We start from the raw sequence: 16,204 nt of genomic DNA, 5'->3' as shown, positions 1-16,204 counted from the left end.
GGCTGACCCCGGGAGCCGAATCTACATGCTGTCTGACTGCGCCACTAGCTCCTTGCGATGACCTCCTCCCCCTGCTTCCAACTCTTCTCCTCCTCCTCTCTGTCTCCCCATCTGAACTTTCCCCCTCTTCTTCTGCTCTTCGAGCAGGCACCCAGGTGACATCCACAGACACATCGTCATCATCAGCCGCTTCACTTGACAACTCAGCAAAGGCAGCAGCAGCAGGTACAACATCATCATCATCATCATCACAATGTACGTCCATGTGTATAATGCTGCCTGACTGAGACATATCCCCATTATCTACATCCTCTGGCACTAATAGTTGCGCATCACTTATTTCTTCCAACTGATGTGAAAATAACTCCTCTGACGGATCAAGTGAAGCGGCTGTGGTGCTAGTGTTGGTGGTGGTGCCGGCGGGCTAGCGAGTGGTAAATTGAGAGGTGCCCGAAGCTGAGCTGGAGGAGGATGGTGCATTAAGGTTCCGAGCGGAAGCTGTAGACGATTGGGTGTCCTGTGTAAGCCAGTCAACTATGTCCTCAGAATTCTTTGAGTTCAGGGTCTGTGGTGGCCTCTGAACACTGGGCATTATTCTAGGGCCTAAGGAAATCACAGCACCACGACCACGACGGCCCTTGTGGGGTGGCCTGCCTCTGCCTGTCATTTTTTTTTTAATGTGTTGTGTACTATGAGTGCAAGGTGCTGTGCCACCCTATAGGAGTGTTGGGCAGTGGGTACAGTACACTCTGTGGACCTGACAGTCACTGGCACCCAGGCAACTGCAATTCAAAAATATATATTTTTTTTTTTACTTTGCAAGCTGCTGTGCCACCTTATACAGTGGGTACGGAAAGTATTCAGACCCCCTTAAATTTTTCACTCTTTGTTATATTGCAGCCATTTGCTAAAATCATTTAAGTTCATTCTTCTTCCTCATGAATGTACACATAGCACCCCATACTGACAGAAAAACACATAATTGTTGACATTGTTGCAGATTTATTAAAAAAGAAAAACTGAAATATCACATGGTCCTAAGTATTCAGACCCTTTGCTGTGACACTCATATATTTAACTCAGGTGCTTTCCATTTCTTCTGATCATCCTTGAGATGGTTCTACACCTTCATTTGAGTCCAGCTGTGTTTGATTATACTGATTGGACTTGATTAGGAAAGCCACACACCTGTCTATATAAGACCTTCCAGATCACAATGCATGTCAGAGCAAATGAGAATCATGAGGTCAAAGGAACTGCCTGAAGAGCTCAGAGACAGAATTGTGGCAAGGCACAGATCTGGCCAAGGTTACAAAAAGATTTCTGCTGCACTTAAGGTTCCTAAGAGCACAGTGGCCTCCATAATCCTCAAATGGAAGACGTTTGGGACGACCAGAACCCTTCCTAGAGCTGGCCGTCCGGCCAAACTGAGCTATCGGGGGAGAAGAGCCTTGGTGAGAGAGGTAAAGAAGAACCCAAAGATCACTGTGGCTGAGCTCCAGAAATGCAGTCAGGAGATGGGAGAAAGTTGTAGAAAGTCAACCATCACTGCAGCCCTCCACCAGTCGGGGCTTTATGGCAGAGTGGCCCGACGGAAGCCTCTCCTCAGTGTAAGACACATGAAAGCCCGCATGGAGTTTGCTAAAAAACACCCGAAGGACTCCAAGATGGTGAGAAATAAGATTCTCTGGTCTGATGAGACCAAAATAGAACTTTTTGGCCTTAATTCTAAGCGGTATGTGTGGAGAAAACCAGGCACTGCTCATCACCTGTCCAATACAGTTCCAACAGTGAAGCATGGTGGTGGCAGCATCATGCTGTGGGGGTGTTTTTCAGCTGCAGGGACAGGACGACTGGTTGCAATCGAGGGAAAGATGAATGCGGCCAAGTACAGGGATATCCTGGACAAAAACCTTCTCCAGAGTGCTCTGGACCTCAGACTGGGTATCACGTACCTGATCAGAGGCCAAGGTGCTGAGAGGGCTTCCCTTGTGGCTAAGTGCAAGGCACCCCTGGAGGTGGAGACAGGGAATGCTGTGCCCAAAGGAACAGGGGTCGCCAGCTGCGGCAAGCTCCGGTGAAGAGGTGACTGCCGTTGTTGTAGACACGTAGTGCGTGCCGAGATGCAGGATGCCTTGAAGGTGACTGGAGGATGTAGCCAGGCGTGCGACAAGATCGAGGTCAAGATCAAGCCAAGGGGTCAAACACAGTTCATCAAGCAGTAGAGAAGTCCGTAAGAGCAAGCCGGGGGTCATACACGGGAACAGCAGACTGAAGTAGAGTAGGTAAACAAGCCGATGGTCGGAGCCAGGAGGAGAGACAAGACAGGTGAGACAAGCCGGGTCGGTAACAGGTAATCCAAGTAAACAGGAACAGGAACTCAGGAAACAGGAAACAGGAAGCTGAAGATCATCCAGCAACTAATGGCTGGTGCAGGCTGGTTTAAATAGGCCACTGGGCGTCGCTGCATTAGTGTGGGCGGAAGATCCAGCTCTCTTGTGGGAAGTTCCCTGACAGTGCCCCCCCCCAAAGGGCAGCCTCCGGATGCCCAATTGGGCCTGCTTCTCAGGATGCTTGTTGAAAAATTCTCTAAGAAGTTTGGGGGCATGAACGTTATTTGCAGGTTCCCATGAACTTTCCTCAGGTGAATACCCTTTCCACTTAATCAGGTATTGGACCTGTCTTCCCCTCTTTCGGCAGTCTAGGATGGCCTCTACCTCATACTCAAATTCCTCACCCACCGAGATGGGAGGTGGAGGTGGATCACCCCTTCCTGAGAAAGGGCCCAGACGTTGAGATAGGACGGCCCCTGTGGCGACTTCAGATGCATCAACCTCCAGTACGTAGGGCAGGGCGGGGTCGGGATGCTGCAGGACAGGGGCCGAAGTAAATAACGCCTTTAATTTATCAAAAGCCTCTTGAGCCTCTTGGGACCACTGGAAGCGGCAGTGTTGGCGGGTTTGCTGGGTAATCGGGGCGATAATGCCAGAAAAGTCCTTGATGAACCTCCGATAGAAATTCGCAAACCCTACGAACCTCTGAATGCCCTTTTTGTCCGTGGGAGCTGGCCACTCCAGGATGGCAGATACCTTCTGGGGGTCCATGGCTACCCCATCAATGGAAATGATCAGACCCAAAAATTGTATAGAAGTCTTTTCAAAGGAACACTTCTCTGCTTTTGCATAGAGTCCGTGTACCCTTAGTGTGGACAGCACTTTCTTGACATGGATTCTATGTAGTTCCAGGGTAGGGGAGAAGACAAGAATGTCGTCCAGGTACACAATCATGAAGTCATCCAGGTATTCTCTAAAGATATTATTCACGAAGTGCTGAAAGGTAGCTGGAGCATTACATAGACCAAAAGGCATAACCAGGTACTCAAAATGCCCAAAACGTGTTCGAAAGGCTGTTTTCCATTCATCGCCCTCGCGAATGCGTACTAGGTTGTAGGCACCGCGCAAGTCCAATTTAGTAAAGACCCGGGCGGTACGGAACCTCTGAAAGAGCTCAGGAACAAGCGGAAGAGGGTACCGGTTTTTAATCATGATTTTATTGAGCTCTCTGTAATCCACACAGGGTCTGAGGGTATGATCTTTCTTTTCTACAAAGAAAATTCCGGCGCCAGCTGGAGAAGATGAGGGGCGGATGAATCCCTTCTTTAGGTTTTCATCAATGTACTGGCGCAACACCTCAAGCTCAGTCTCTGAAAGTGGAAAAATCCTTCCAAAGGGGACTTCTGCACCAGGTAATAGCTCGATAGGGCAGTCGTAGGGGCGATGAGGTGGTAGTATATCGGCCTTCTTTTTGTCAAAGACGTCCAGGAAATCATGGTAAACTGGAGGAACGTCCTGGCTGGAGTCGGAGACTGGCTGGACGGTCAGGCAACTGGAAGGTGACACAGGTTTGGGCATCAGACAGTTCTGAAGGCAGTAGGGGGACACAAAGGAGATCTCCCTTCGGATTCAGTCTATCTGCGGGTTGTGTGCCTGCAACCATGGTATCCCCAGAATTATGGGGAACATGGGGGAACATAAAATATCAAACTTCAGGAACTCTTGATGGCCAGAGTCAGTAATGGTAAGAATAGGTACCGTCTCGTGAGTAACAGGCCCGGATCGAGGAGTGGTACCGTCGGCCAACTGGACCTTGAGTTTAAGTTCTTTAGTCTGAATAGGAATCCGGAAGTCCTTAGCAAGGGTTACATCCATGAAGCAACTACATGCCCCAGAGTCAATTATTGCTGGGAGTCGGACCTCCCCTTTCGCTACCTGTAGGGAGACATGGAGAACAAGATGAGTAAGGGAAGATCCTGAGACTTGCTGATACATGGAGTTGTGTGGGGAAGACTTACAGGGCCTCACAGGGCAGTTGCGGAGAAAGTGTCCGGCCTCCCCACAGTAGAGGCAGAGGTTAGCCTGCCTGCGGCGGAGTTTCTCATCAGAGGTCAGGGCAGAACGAACCATGCCAATTTGCATAGGTTCTCCTTCAGAGGAGGCTGCTGTGGCTGGAATAGGTGCAGGGACAACTGGGACCTTAGGTAGCATCCAGGAAGGCCGGAAGGACTGAACACGTTCAGATCGCCGCTCCCGCAGGCGTCTGTCCAGTTGGATGGCGAGCTGAATGAGGCCCTCCAAACTGGTGGGGCTTTCTACTCGTGCCAGCTCATCTTTGAGGGCCTCAGATAGGCCAAGTCGGTACTGGTACCTGAGGGTGGCATCGTTCCATTCAGTATCCGCTGACCATTTGCGGAAGTCCACAGTGTAGTCTTCAGCAGGGCGCCTCCCCTGCTGTAAGGTATGGAGAGTGGTCTCTGCAGTGGCCCTGCGTTGTGGGTCATCATATAGTTGGCCCATGGCTTCAAAAAAGGTGTCCAAAGTATTGATGACAGGACTTTTTTGTTCCAACAGGTGATGAGCCCAGGACTGCGGTTCATCGGATAGCAGAGAGATGACAAATCCCACTTTAACTGTTTCCAGGGAGAAGGTCCTTGGTTGCAGAGCCAGGTAGAGAGAACAGGCATTCTTAAAGGACCTGAACTTCCTCCGATCGCCGGAAAAACGCTCCGGAGTGGGCACCCTGGGTTCAGGAGGAGGAGCCATCATCATAGGAGTGGATGAGTGATGCTCCGGAGTCAGTGAGGCTGATGCAAGACCTGCAGAAGGAGGAGCTGTAGTTGCGGAAGATACTGCCAAGTTCTGTAAACGACCCTCCAACTGGAAGTACCCGTCCTGTAGGTTGGTCACTGCTTGGGTGAGGGCTGCGACTTGCTGGCACAGAGCCTCGAGCTGGGAAGCACCTCTGTCGGCCTCTGACATATTGTGGCTGGATGATACTATCACGTACCTGATCAGGGGCCAAGGTGCTGAGAGGGCTTCCCTTGTGGCTAAGTGCAAGGCACCCCTGGAGGTGGAGACAGGGAATGCTGTGCCCAAAGGGACACGGGGGTCGCCAGCTGCGGCAAGCTCCGGTGAAGAGGTGACTGCCGTTGTTGTAGACACGTAGTGCGTGCCGAGATGCAGGATGCCTTGAAGGTGACTGGAGGATGTAGCCAGGCGTGCGACAAGAGCGAGGTCAAGATCAAGCCAAGGGGTCAAACACAGTTCATCAAGCAGTAGAGAAGTCCGTAAGAGCAAGCCGGTGGTCATACACGGGAACAGCAGACTGAAGTAGAGTAGGTAAACAAGCCGATGGTCGGAGCCAGGAGGAGAGACAAGACAGGTGAGACAAGCCGGGTCGGTAACAGGTAGTCCAAGTAAACAGGAACAGGAACTCAGGAAACAGGAAGCTGAAGATCATCCAGCAACTAATGGCTGGAGCAGGCTGGTTTAAATAGGCCACTGGGCGTCGCTGCATTAGTGTGGGCGGAAGATCCAGCTCTCTTGTGGGAAGTTCCCTGACACTGGGCCGAAGGTTTACCTTCCAACAAGACAATGACCCTAAGCACACAGCTAAAATAACGAAGGAGTGGCTTCACAACAACTCCGTGACTGTTCTTGAATGGCCCAGCCAGAGCCCTGACTTAAACCCAATTGAGCATCTCTGGAGAGACCTAAAAATGGCTGTCCACCAACGTTTACCATTCAACCTGACAGAACTGGAGAGGATCTGCAAGGAGGAATGGCAGAGGATCCTCAAATCCAGGTGTGAAAGACTTGTTGCATCTTTCCCAAAAAGACTCCTGGCTGTATTAGATCAAAAGGGGGCTTCTACTAAATACTGAGCAAAGGGTCTGAATACTTAGGACCATGTGATATTTCAGTTTTTCTTTTTTAATAAATCTGCAACAATGTCAACAATTCTGTGTTTTTCTGTCAGTATGGGGTGCTATGTGTACATTCATGAGGAAGAAGAATGAACTTAAATGATTTTAGCAAATGGCTGCAATATAACAAAGAGTGAAAAATTTAAGGGGGTCTGAATACTTTCCGTACCCACTGTATATCAGTGGTGGGTGGGCAGTGGCACAGTACACTCTCTGTGGACCTGACAGCAGTCACTGGCACCCAGGCAACTGCAATTAAAAAATATATATATTTTTTTTTACTTTGCAAGCTGCTGTGCCACCTTATATATCAGTGGTGGGTGGGCAGTGGCACAGTACACTCTCTGTGGACCTGACAGCAGTCACTGGCACCCAGGCAACTGCAATTAAAAAAAAAATATATTTTTTTTTACTTTGCAAGCTGCTGTGCCACCTTATATATCAGTGGTGGGTGGGCACACAGTGGCACTGCAGTGGGCACAGTACACTCTGTGGACCTGACAGTCACTGGCAGCCCAGGCAACTGCAATAATAAAAAATATATTTTTTTTCAATTTGCAACAAGATGCTGTGCCACCGTATATATATCAGTGGTGGGCAGTGCACTGCAGTGGGTACAGTGCACTCTGTGGACCTGACACAGCACTCACTGCAATTATGACAGAGGAAAAAAAAAATATTTTTTAAAATGCAAGGTACTGTGCCTGTGCCACCCGAAATGAGTGTGGTGTGCACACAGTACAGTCTGTGGTAGGTCTGTGGCCTCTCACACACAGCGGGCAGGCAACTGCAGTGTACAATATATATATATATATATATATATATATATATATATATATATATATATATATAAAGAAAAAACTCTATTACCTTACCAGCCCTTAAAAGGGCTTTTGGGGACGCTAGATATATATATATATATATATATATATATATAAAAATTACACAAATACCAGCCCTTAGAAGGGCTTTTTGGGGTGCTGTCCTTACAACAGTAGTGGACCAAGAACACTGCAAGACCAGGAACACTGACTAACTGTCCCTAGCTTAACAGCAGCAGCAGCAGCAGCTCTCCCTACTCTCACTACACACACTGCTTCAGAATGATCTAAGATGGATGCTGCCCTTGCTTATTTATAGGAGGTGGGAGGGTGTGGGAGGGAGGTATGCTGATTGGCTGGAAATGTGCCTGCTGACTGTAAAGTTCAGGGTCAAAGTTTGCCTCAATGATTTATTATGGGGGGCGGACCGAACATCGCATATGTTCGCCCGCAGCGGCGAACGCGAACACGCTAAGTTCGCCGGGAACTGTCCGCCGGCGAACAGTTCTATACATCTCTACCACTCAGTTAGAAAGGATGCTAATTAATTTCTCTTGGGACATGATCCAGGATATTTTCAGTTTGGCCTCTCTAACCGAAACGCGCGGTTTCTTCCACGCCCTGGCTATGGTAAGTTTAGCCCCCAGAAGGATAAAATGAAAGAGTTTTTGGGATAATTTAGAAATACCAGAAACCCTACCATTGAGTAGGGCTATTTGGGGAGACTGGTCTATCAGATGATCAAGAACCTTCCGGGCCATACGAAAAATGGATGACCAGAAGGAGCGGATCCTCGGACATGACCACCAGGTATGAAGGAAATCTCCTGACATTGCACATCCTCGAAAACATAAAGCGGAGGCATTTGGGTACATACAAGCTAAACGTGTAGGAACCAAATACCAGCGAGTGAGCAACTTAACATTGGCTTCAATCAAAGAAACATTAACAATACCTTTAAAGGCGCAGTGAAATCGGGCACTCCAATCGTCCAGCTCCACTCCAAGGTCCCTCTCCCAATCCAGCATATATTTCGGTTTGTCATTAGTGTCAGAGAGGGCACTGTAAATCAGGGAGATACCCCCTTTAGGGTCACCAGCTTCAGAACACCACCGCTCATAGGAGTTGACCCGGGGAGGGTCAGGCTTCGTAAGCCAAATTGAGTGAAGAAAATGGGAAATCTGCGTGTGGCGGAATCTCTCTGTCAACGGCATTTTAAGGGAGCTGACACGGTGTGGGAAGGACAGAGGGTCCATAGAATTAAAGAAATGACCAATGCGAAAAAGACCCTTGTTGAGCCACCAACCAAAGGTTCTGATATTGAGACCAGGGGGAAAGTCCGGGTTGTGAAAAAGGTGTGTAAGTGGTTTCATGGGAGATATGAGATTGGGGTGTTTAGATAGGGTGTCATGGATGGAGAATGAATGCGACAGTGTAGGGGAAAGGATCGGGGGCCTAGCTTTAGGGGGCCGCCAGGCCAGAAAATCCAGCGTGTGGTGAGGGGTTGCTTGTCTTTCTATGTGGACCCAGTCCGGTTTGGCTGTGCGTCTATAAATAGCTGAGAATTGGTCTAGCTGGGCCGTTTGGTAGTACCAGCGGAGATTAGGGAGGGCTAGTCCCCCCTTCTCCCTCGAGCGATAAAGTACAGATTTGGCGAACCTATGACCCTCAGAACCCCAAATAAATTTGGTGACAGTCCTTTGGAGCTCCACCAGATGCACGGAGTTAACCGGGATCGGGAGCGAATGGAAAAGATACAGTATCCTGGGGAGCAGTGTCATCTCTACAGCATGAATTCTCCCCAACCAAGACAGTGAGTGTGTGGACCAGTTAGAAAGATCGGCTTTAAGTTTTTTAATCAAGGGGGGGTATTTAGCAGAGTAGAGAGAAGTTATAGATGGGGTCAGTTGAGTGCCCAAGTACGGGATAGAATCCGCTTCCCAAGATAAAGGAAAGGTCGCTTGCGCGATGGCTACTTGCGATGAATCGAGGGAGACATTCATGGCCCAAGATTTTGACAAATTGACCTGAAGGCCCGAAGCGGCGCCGAAGATTTTAAGTTGATCAAGTATAACTGGTATGGAGATCACAGGATTTGTTACAAAGAGTAGTATGTCGTCCGCAAACAACGCGCATTTATGTTCCCTGTCCCCACAGCGCACCCCAGAAACGTCGCTATTGTGCCGAAGAGCAATCGCTAACGATTCAATCGCAATCGCAAATAACAGTGGCGAGAGAGGACAACCTTGACGGGTGCCTCTGGTTATAGGGAAGGATTCAGAGTAGCAGCCATGAAGACGCACCCTGGCCGAGGGAGTGGGGTACAGGGATCGCAGAATGTTCGTGAAGCGGGGTCCAAAACCCCACCTCTCAAGCACCCCGAAAATGTAGGGCCACGCTACCGTGTCAAAGGCCTTTTGGATGTCAAGAGAAAGGAGAAATCCTTTCTGTGGAGGCCCACCATCCCAGGCTGAGCCTAGGACCGTGATCAGATCAACAGCTCAACGGATTTGATCCGTGCCCTGTCTGCCAGGAATGGACATATTGCGAGATAAAAGCGTTCAGTCTGTCCGTGAGGAGCTTAGTAAGAATCTTTATATCGTTGTTGATAAGGGAAATAGGCCTATAATTGGAGACATCACAGGGATCTTTAGAGGGTTTGGGGATTACCGAGATGAGAGCTGCATTAAGTTCCGGGTGTAGGGGATCACCGGAAGTAAGGGAGTTAAATAATTTCGTTAAGTGAGGGGCCAAGGTGTCAGAAAATGGTTTGTAATATATCGGCGAAAAACCGTCGGGGCCCGGAGCCGAGGAGGTTTTCAAGTTTTTAATGACATCGCGTACCTCGGCTTCGGAAATCGGGTCCTCTAGGCTCTTCCTATGGGGTGAGGAGAGCGTAGGGAGGGGGATCGCGTCAAGGAAACGTTCGGTCGCCCCTGGGGCGTCTGAACCCTTGTCGTACAACCTAGAAAAAAAACTCTGAAAAGCTGCCATAACTGGGGCTGGGTTTTGAGACAAAACACCAGTAGAAAGTCTTATCTTAGGGAAAGCCCAGGATCGGGTCTTAGGGGTCAGTTTGGAGGCCAAGCGCAGATGTTTCTCTGCAGCCGTAGTAAGAGCCAGATTCAAGGCTAGTCTGGCTTTGTCAAGATGACGCAAAGAGTCCGCGTGGGATTCCGTTTATGACTTTTGCGCAACGACTGGAAGGAGCGTTCGAGGTTAAGCACATCAAGCCGCCTTTCCCGCTTAATTTTGGATGCCAATTGAATGATATGTCCGCAGGTAACGGCCTTATGGGCCGCCCAAAGAGAGTCCGGGGAGATATCATCCACATCGTTCAGCATGAAGTATTCTCTAATCCCTTTATCGATCATCGTGCAATGTACTGGGTTGGAGAGAAGCGATTCATTAAGTCTCCAGTAGGACGGAGAACTAGAGCGAGATGGTATAAGGAATGAGATGGAAACTATGGAATGATCAGATAAAGGGGTATTGCGAATCTCGGATTTGAAGGCGTTGGGGATAAAGGGAGCAGGGACAAAGATATGGTCAATCCGTGCATAAGCCTGATGAGGGGCAGAATAATGGGTGTAGTCCTTACAGGTTGGGTGTAGCTCCCGCCAAATGTCGACTAGGCCCATGGAGGAAATTGTCTTGGAGACCCTAAAGCTCTGCCTGGGGGGCTGCTTGTAAGGAGAAGACATAGGCCTGGATTTATCCATGCTGCGGTCAAACGCTAAATTGGAGTCACCCCCAAGGATCCCTCTGCATGCTGGGAGACCAGGTCGGCCAAAGAGGAGAAAAATTTAGCCTGTCCCTTGTTAGGGGCATAATAGGATAAGAATGTAAATGTCTGTCCTGCGATGTCACCAATCAGGAGAATATAGCGCCATTTAGGGTCGCAGACTGTCTTGGTGGGGGAGAACTTCACCCTGCCCCAAAAAAATATGGCTACCCCCCTAGTTTTAGAGTCAGAGTTCGCCAAATAGAACAGTGGGTACTTAGCATGCACAAAGGAGGGGTTGTATGAGGGAGGAAAGTGGGTTTCCTGTAGGAACAAAATGTCATAGTGTGAGGTGTGGTAATATTGAAATAACTTACGCCTCTTGAGTGGGGAATTAAGTCACTGGACATTATGGGAAGCCAGCCTTAGCGGTGGAGTTCGAGGGTCAGAGGAGGCCATTGAAAAAATTGGTGGGCCACTCGGATGAGGGGCTTGCTGAAGGTGAGGCCAGAGGAAACCCTGTGGGATGGAGCCAGAGCCGAAGGATCTCGGTAGTTCGCCAACCTAGGACAAAAGGGGAGAGAGAGGAAGCAGAGGAGAAGGAGGAAAGAAGGGAAAAGGAAAAAGGGAGGAGGGGAGGGGAAAGCAAAAAAAGAAAAACAACTGTTAACGAAGACCATAGTAAAAACCGTACTGTTGCATCTACATCAACAAAATTACTAGACCGTGACAACAAGTCACATCCGGAATCGTGACCGGGTGAGTAGTGCCCGGGGGCGAACCCGGATAGACACACCGGGAGCCTGGTTAAAGGACCCGGGGGAGCCCCAGTGGGGCACAAGAAGTGCATCTCGTGCAACCGCTGGAGCAAGTGGAGTGGCATGACAGCCGCTCCGGCAAAGGCTCAAGAAAAAAAAGAAACAGAGCAAACACAGTGGGGGGAGGAGCCCCCCACTATGCCCTCCATGTGAAAAAAAGGCACAAAACATATATTAAGCTCAAAAGGGCACCAAGAGCACATAAAACATTAAAAAAATTAGTAAAAGGTAGAAAATCGGCAACGTCTGACTGAGTCCAAAAATCGCAAAAAGAAAAAGTTTAGTTGGACCAGCCAGCCAAAAACTGGGGTGGCATGGTAATAAGGACAGGCCTTCCCAGTGGGGGAAGAAAAAAGAGTAAGGCATATGGGACCACGATGAGGGAGTCTCAGGGAGGTCTAGATTCCTTTGACTGCTTGTGTTCCTGCTTTTGCCACAGGGGAACCAGGGGGCTGGATGGCGTGGGGCGCTTGGATGACGAAGATATCTGTGAGGCAGGGTGTCTTGAGAAAGAATGCCTAAATGGAGGAGCAATTTCTCGCCCTCCGCCATGGAAGAAAAGCCGTAGGTTTTCTGGTGAAATGAGAAGCTAAGGCGGAAGGGGAACGACCACCAGTATTTAACGTTCTTCTGTGTGAGGACCGTGAGAAGTGGCTTGAGGGATCGTCTCCGTTGGATAGTGAACGGTGAAATGTCCGCAAATATTTGAACCGTATGTCCCATGACGGTGAGTTGGGGTGAAGACCTGGAGAGTTTCATAATTTCCTCTTTCACTGAACAGTAGTGGGGCTTCACAATAATGTCTCTGGGGAGGCCATCCTTGCGAGGGGGCTGCAGAGACCTGTGGGCACGGTCCAATTCAAGACGGGGTGCAGAAATGCCAGGAAGCAAACCAGAGATAAAGGACTGCACTGCAGCCGTGACATCCGTGATGGATTCCGGGAGCCCACGTATCCTAAAGTTGTAACGACGGGACCTATTCTCCAAATCATCCATCTTAGATAGCGCCGTCTCAAGTTGGTCCTGAATGTCCTGAATTCTAGCTGTGTTCTGGTTGGTTCTGGCAATAGTATGCTCAGCTTTCTGTTCTATCGCTTCTATGCGGGTCCCCAAGTTCTGCAGATCCCCCCGAATAGTGCATGTAATCTGGGCAGCCGTGTGGGAGAGGCCTCTAGCCAGCATTTTAGAGAACATAGCCATCATTCCTCGTAGATTAGAGGGGCAATTAGGGTCTTCCAGTTGTGGACCAGGTATGAGGCCTGGGCTGGAGGAAATGTCCGCCATAGGAGAGAGGAGAAGGTCTTCCAAGGTGCAGCCTATATAGGATTCCGTGGAAGCCAGGGAGCATGGGCGGCAGGTGAGGTACTCGCGGGAGGATTGAGATGGATAGTTGTGGGGTAGCTGGAGGGTCCTCTATGTCCTCCGATTCTGCGTTCCCACCGCGAGGTCCGGGTGGAGGTGAGGTAAGGACGCCGCCATCTCGGCGTATGTAGGCCACGGGAGGTCAGGGGTCAGAGACCGCTCCAGGTTCCGCCTGACCGAAGCCCCTGACATAGAGGGGGTGCCGGAAGGTTCGGGGGTGCAGCGGGTGCCTCGATGCTTCTGAGGGTGCCGTGTAGCTAGTAGATCGAGCACATAAATGCCGGAGCGGGACGGAGCTCCGGGATCAGGCGTCCATGCAGAGCTGCTGCGCATGCCGTAGAACCATTTTTTAAGGAATTTCTCCTGAGGCCTCTCTCTCCGTGGCCACCAGGCCTTCCATCTCATTGATTTCATTTAGCTTTTTCAACCAGACGGCCCCGGTGGTGCGTTTAAACTTAGCCAGCGTTCCTTTAACTCTGACCAAAGCGAGTGAGCACACTTGGTTTCTCAGAACCGTGAGCTCCATTAGAGTTGTGCTGGCCAGTCATTTCTTGTGGGTTGCTTCTAGGGCTCTGATCGTCCCCAAGAGAGCCACAATTTGTTTGGCTCTCTCTTTTTTGAGACATGACCCAATCTTATTCAAAACTCCCCTGATGTAACTCTTAAGCGCTTCCTACTCCATCAAAGGCGCACTTTCTGGGTTAACATTAGAGATGAAGAATTGTCGCAGCTCCTTGGAGACCTCCTCAAAAACTAGCCGGAGTTTGGATCAATGAATCGTTTAGTTTCCACATCCACTACTTAGGAACCGGTGACAGCAAGTCTAAGTCTACCAAGAGCAGAGTATGATCCGAAAAAGTGATTGAACCGATGGAGGCGGACTTGACTTTAGACAACAGAGATTGAGGAAGCATAATAAGGTAAATTCTAGTGTAAGAGTCATGGGGGTGAGAATAAAATGTGTAGTCGTGCTGAGTTGGGTGGAGTACACGCCGCATGTATACTAAGTGAAAAGCATGAATGTTCTTCTTTTGGCATTTCAATGCAGCATAGGAGACATGGGAGGCATTTCTAGAGGCATCCAGAGCACAAGTTCATATCTCCCCCCCCCCCCCCCCCCATAATCACTGCGCCTTCCACAAAATCCCCCAATTTGGCAAAGACCGGTTCTAGAATAGTGATCTGGTTTGAGTTTGGAAGATAGAGGTTCACCAAGGTAACCACAGTCTGTCCCAAAATCCCTTTTACAAAGAGAGCGCGGCCGTCCGCATCACACTACCGGTCCCGATACGTCCAGGGAATCGAATTACGGATCAGAATGCTAACACCCTTAGACTTGGAATCAGAAGAACAAACGTGGTAAGCCGTCGTAAAGAAGTGGTGATGTAGTTTAGGTAATTTAATAGCACGAAAATGTGTCTCTTGAAGAAAACAAATATGAGTGTCACAAGTTAGCCTGTAGTTTTTGTTTGTATACTCTTACCTCCTTGCTGCAGTGCTTCAACCTTGCTTCTTTTTCACATGTGGGGTTTGGCTTCTCTGTTCACCTATGGGCATTCCACTGTGGGTTTATATCCTTTTCCTTTCTATTACTTCCTAGGACACCTACCTGTTTGCTTCCCTATATATACACATGCTCAGTACAGTGCTCCTTGCCTGAGCAACTTCACTGTTCTCTGAGCTCCCATCCCTATATAACCCTAGTTATTGTTTGTGATTTACTGTGTACCGACCTCGGCTTCGTCTTCCCGTCTGTGTTTGTTTTGCTGCCTGCCCTGACCTCGGCTTGTCTATTGGATATCCTTTGGTCTGCTGCTACTCTGCACACGGCAGCAGTCTCCGCATCTTCAGTTGGGCCTATCTGGGGGCTGTGACCTGGTTCCTGCTTGCTGCAAGTCCATCCCCACCATCAGGGGCCCTGGTGAAGAAGCAGGCTGGGGCTTAGACTCCGCACCCTGGGGAATCCTGAGCTGGGGATCTACAAGGGCTCACTACCACAGACCCGCTGACAGTGACCCTTCATTAGTTTCAGATTGGAAAGCACCATGGAGCATTTCTCTGGGCTATCCGGTCTTTTCACATTGATAGAAGCGAGACCCTATGTGGGGAAGAGGTTGGACACAGCAGGGGTCGGAGGCACCCTATCCTAACCTAACCCCAAATGAAAAATGTAATGGTATGTAAGAAAACAAATGCCACTGCCCTGTTGACCTTGATCCTAGCCTTGTTTAAACTAACCACTGAACGCGCCAGGCGCCAATAAGTCCTGGATACAATGTCCGACCACAATATTACCGTATGAGGAAACAACGCCCTCAATCCTTAGACGTCTAACTTTATGCCCCTAACCAATTCTCTCGATGAACGAATCCCCAAATCATTCTCCCCAGCATGTAACAGGAGAACGTCAGGGAGCCTATCTAGCCTGACACAATGGTGAACCTCAGGAAGGACCCGTGACCATAACGTTCCCGGTATACCAATCCACTGCACCCTGGCTTCCTGTCTCTCCAAGCCTGCAGGTCTCACGGATGCCCTCCTAGCACCCGAGACGACATAAGGGTGGCCAATGATCCAAACCAAGTAACTGGATGAGCCTAAAAGATACAATAGGTAAAACATGCAAAACAAATGCACGCGTCCATGCAGCAGAAACACAGCCAAATTACACTGAACATACAATCAATGAAAATTAAGTACTTACATGTTACCAATCCCACCAGCAAACTTTTTAGCCCCCTTTCAAGCAAGGCCAACTCATCATAACAGGTGAGGATGAATATATATGTGAAAGCGCTGAGACTCCCAATGTCCATTACGCATCGGGCCGCTTTAGTAGCAGGACCTATTTACTTCCAGAAAGCCAGCCGACCTCAAGCATTTACCAAAAATTGCAGTAAACTGGTATCTACATAAAGCAGTGCTGTCAGCATGTATCAACAAAGGCCCAGGTTGGTTAGGCCGAGCACCCAACCATGTATGTACAGTACTTACTGGGCAAACTGACGCATGTGGGACCATACCTAACTCAACATGAGCCCTGTGCCCCAACTGATCTATCTCAGACATCTGTGAACTCTATCCTGTTGGATTCTGACATCCCCACTCCTTAATCCCCCCACACCTTGCCTGGACATACTCACCAGCTCACAGATGAGGAATGCCCCAAAAAATGCTAAAACAAAGGCTGCCTTAAAAAGCATCACTTCATAATCTG

Source organism: Pelophylax lessonae (assembly GCF_965119305.1).
Source record: "Pelophylax lessonae genome assembly, chromosome: 1".
Lineage (NCBI taxonomy): Eukaryota > Metazoa > Chordata > Amphibia > Anura > Ranidae > Pelophylax > Pelophylax lessonae.
Note: the sequence above shows the minus strand (reverse complement) of the source record.